The sequence below is a fragment of the Psammomys obesus genome, unplaced genomic scaffold (assembly GCF_907164565.1).
Source record: "Psammomys obesus unplaced genomic scaffold, mPsaObe1.curated_primary_1811, whole genome shotgun sequence".
Taxonomy (NCBI): Eukaryota; Metazoa; Chordata; class Mammalia; order Rodentia; family Muridae; genus Psammomys; species Psammomys obesus.
In genome coordinates this window covers 36,962,785-36,966,844 of record NW_026596040.1, presented here as the reverse complement: position 1 = coordinate 36,966,844, position 4,060 = coordinate 36,962,785, and the positions used below count along the sequence as shown (strand labels likewise).

Genomic DNA, 4,060 nt, shown 5'->3' with positions numbered 1-4,060 from the left:
GTGTGTGTGTGTGTGTGTGTGTGTGTGTGTGTGTGTGTGTGTGTGTGACAGTAGCCTAGTGGGCTTGAAACTCACTATTTTAGATCAAGCTGGCCTTGAACTTGTGTCGGTACTCTTGCCTTTGCTTCCCCAGTGCTGAAATTACATGATGTCTCACTATGTCCCGATAAATAACTATTCTAAACTATTTTTGTTTGGTGGTGGGTGATCTGGAGAGATAGCACAATGGTTATGAGTTTTTGCTATATCATGAGGATGTTAGGTCCCAGCACCCATTTAAGAGGCCAGATACCCCAGAAATACTCTAGCTCCAGATCTGGCGCCCCCTTCCAGCCTCCATCTGTGCACATACATACATGTAGACACATAAATTAAAAAAATAAATAAATCTTTAAAAGTTTTCTCATTCTGGTATCTCAAACTGTTTCTGTTGCATATCCCTGTTGGTCTTGTAAGTAGATACAACATTTCAGAAAGCAATCCAAAGACATAAAAATGTTTATACTTTTGACCTGGGAACCCCACTTCTGGGACTCTGTCCTTAAAAGCTATCCCAGAAGATGAGAGAGCTAATCTGGGAAGTTGGTTATTGCAGTATGACTTATGATGACAAAAATCGAAATCAACCCAGCCCCACAGGAGGTGCTGGTATCTCGTCCACTCCTTGAGTATTTGCCGATCTTGCAAAGGTCACCGTGTGGGAAAGGCTCCTTTTACTATTATAGGAAAAGCTAGTTCATAAAATTGAAAGTCCACTAGGATTTCCCTTACGTACAAAACAAACACATGTGCAAAAAGACAGAAACGCATCAAAATGACGGCAGCCACTGAGACGACTACACTCCCAAAGGGGATTAAAAGCCAAGGCCAACCCTCCTGACAATGGGCAAAGAGACCCCTTGGTGGTGGTGGTGTTCTTCTATCAGTCAGGGGCAGAGCAGTTGGCAGCCCTTTGTTCATCCTAGCTGGATGCCTGGCTTGGTGGCCAAAGCGGTCTTGTGCCTGGGACTCATGAAAATCAAATCAAATCCAGGCTACACCGCGCAGGAGGACAGAGACCTGTGGACCACCATGCCACCCACAGACCTGCCCTCCAGCACAGTGCAGCACCAATGGAGAATGTCAACCAGGAGCCTACCAGCCATGTGCTCAGCCTGCAGCAGAAACCACCACAGTGTGTGGTGGTCAGATGAGAGAGAAAGAGAAGTGGAGCAGCTTGAGCATTACAAAAAGAGATAGGACTGGAGAGTCCAGAGTAGAGAGGAGTAGCCTGAGGTGAGTGGTCAGCCCCATCACCTGGGGCTATAGAGAAGTCCCAGCCAGAGCTGCTGCTGAAGGCCATGTCTGGGTTCATGGCTTTGCAGGGCAGGGGTGGCGCGATGTCCTTGGTTCATATTTCCACTAGAGAACATGGAGACTCCTGGTCAGGGGCCACATGGATGTCCAGTGGCTGTGCATAGCTGGCCCCACCCCTCAGTGGATGTGGCACTCTGGAGAGCCAGCACCACCTCTTACTACTGGCAGCACTCAGGAGAGCAGGCCCTGTGTCTCCCCTAGACAGCAGAGTAGAGCTTGCTCTTGTCGCAGGGTATGGGTAATCTGGCCCTGAGGTCCTGAATATGGGAGAATTAACCTTGCCACTTGTCTGCCATTGGTTGTCATGGGCATAGAGGTGATGCCCCCCCACAACACCACCTCTAGTCATGAGCTCCGGAGAGCTACCCTGCCCCTCACCAGCTGCAGCACTCAGGAAAGTAGACCCTGCACCTCACCTGGATAGCACAGGAAAGCTGACCCTGATGGTGGAAATGTAGGTGAGCCAGCCCTGAGGTTAAGAGCATGGGAGAGTTGGCCCTACCATTCATCAGCCATGAGGTGTCCTGTGGGGTGGGAAGATGCCCTCCACCTCCTTGCTCCTCACCAGCTTCAGCACTCGGGAGAAAGGGCCCTACACCTTGCCTGGGCAACAAAGTAGGGTTGGTGTTGATAGAAGGGTGAGGGAAAGCCAGCCCCGAGGGGAGAGTGCAGGTTCAAAAGAGTGGCTAGCCCTGTCACTCTTCTGATGTGAGGTCTTTTGGGTACAGGGGTAATGTCCTTCCCCATTTTCTCACCACCTTCAGCAGTAGGGAGAACTGGCCCTGAGGTCATGGAGTGGGAGGGCCAGCCCTGCCCCCTTACTATATAAGGCTATAGCTCCTCTGAGTAACACAGTGAAGCTGGCCCTGATGGCAAAGGCATGAGTGGGCCAGCCCCCAGAGTATGAGAGTGGGAGAGCTGCCCCAGCCCCTCATAGGCTGCAGCACGTGGGAGAGTGGGCCCCTGCACCTTGACTGTGCCACACAGTGGAGCTGGCTCTGAGGGCATGAGGGCAGGAAAGTTGACCCTGCCTCCTCCAGATGGTGGCATTGCATGGCCTAGCAGAAGCAGTGCTGGCGAGCTCACCCTGGCAGTGGAGATGAGGGAGAGCTGGCGGGCTGACCGGATCAGCTACCATCCAGGCTCTGAGTTGGTCCCCCAAAATATATATCATCTGTGAATGGTTGGGATGTGTGAAGGGGCTGTCCTGCTGATCCAGGGCTGAGAAATCTCCAAGACACAGGGCAACAACAGGATAACCAGGAGGAGTCTTAGTGGGGATACAGTATTGATGGTGTCGCAGAAGCCAGAGATCTCGGGCCAGACTGACAACTCATTGCAAAGAACATTTGCAAGTGAAGATGTGTGGACAGAGGGATATACTGTGACATACAGCTTCCATGATGGGATGTTTTTCTATGCTTTGGGTTTTGTTGTTGTTGCTGCCGCTGCTGCTGCTGTTTGTTTGTTTGTTTATTTGTGTGTTTTATTTTGGGGGGAGGCTGCAAGAATGAAGAGCAGATAGGAGGGGATGGGGAGATGAGCAGGACTGGAATGCATGATGTGAAACTCACAAGACATCAATAAAAAGTTAAAACACACACACATACACACCATCAACAGTAGCCAAGGTCAAAGCAAAATGAGGCCAACTGACCACACCAAGTTTTAGGAAGTTAGTGAACATTTGGACATCCCACATATTAACAGTTGGGCAATTCTTACCAGGCCAAACATGCTACCATATGAGCCAGCAATCCTTCTTCTAAATATTAACCTAAGAGAAATAAAATAACATCCTCACCAAAGCATGAATTAGAACACTATGGTAGCTTTAATATTCACAAATGCCCCACAAAAAAAAAAAGACCAACAACAACTACTCAAATGTTTGTCAACTGGCAAGTGAGCAACAAATATCAACACAACCACACAGTGAGCTAAATATCAAGCTGCACACAACACATATTAATTCCAGACACAGTGTCACTAAGTGAAAGAAATGAAACTTTATTATAAATCACATTATTATCCTCAGATGATATCCTGGAAAAAGCAAAATTATGGGTCAGAGGACAGATTGGTTGTTTCCAGGCACTCTGAATGGATGAAGGCTATCAAGGGGCACAAGGGAAGCTTTTGATGGTGTGCATGGTTGCGATATCTTGCTACATGACTCAGGCCTTTATCAAAATTTGTAGAGTTGTATTCCCCACAAATGATGATTTGTTTCTGCGTATCTCAACTAACATAGTCCTTGACCTCCCAAGATTTATCCATAGTCTTGACAAAGCATTAAGATTACAGATAATTTTTCTCTTTTCCTCATCCCTCAAATTCTCTGGCATAACTTTGAAAAAGAAAAATGTATCTCTGTGTTCATTATTGGCTCTAGAGAGGGTCAAGAGAATATGAATAGACATTTGTCTGTACTATTATTCAAAGATCCACCAGTAAGAAATAATGTGGAAATTATTTATAAACTTTGAAACTCCCTGAGCCAGGAGACTGCCCCTAACAGGCTCATACATTTTAAAGAAGTGCTACTCTTTAACCTGCCTTGACTTCAGCTCCTAAATAAGGTAACAAACAGTTCTTTTTAAATATATGTTTAGTTTAGAAAAAAAAAAGTTGTCGAAGTAGAATTTGTTGCAAGAATGCAAGGTTGGCTCAAAACAAGAAAGCCTATTGATGTAAAATACCA

The 4,060-nt window shown here is 46.9% G+C and overlaps 1 non-coding gene across 1 annotated transcript; it reads left to right on the top strand.

The window, feature by feature from the left end:
• The first annotated feature begins 871 nt into the window (after nucleotides 1-871).
• Nucleotides 872-1,015, top strand: LOC129688245 (small nucleolar RNA SNORA48). Its single transcript, XR_008721894.1, has one exon. It is a non-coding gene; the product is annotated as a small nucleolar RNA SNORA48 (small nucleolar RNA).
• The last annotated feature ends 3,045 nt before the right edge of the window (nucleotides 1,016-4,060 follow it).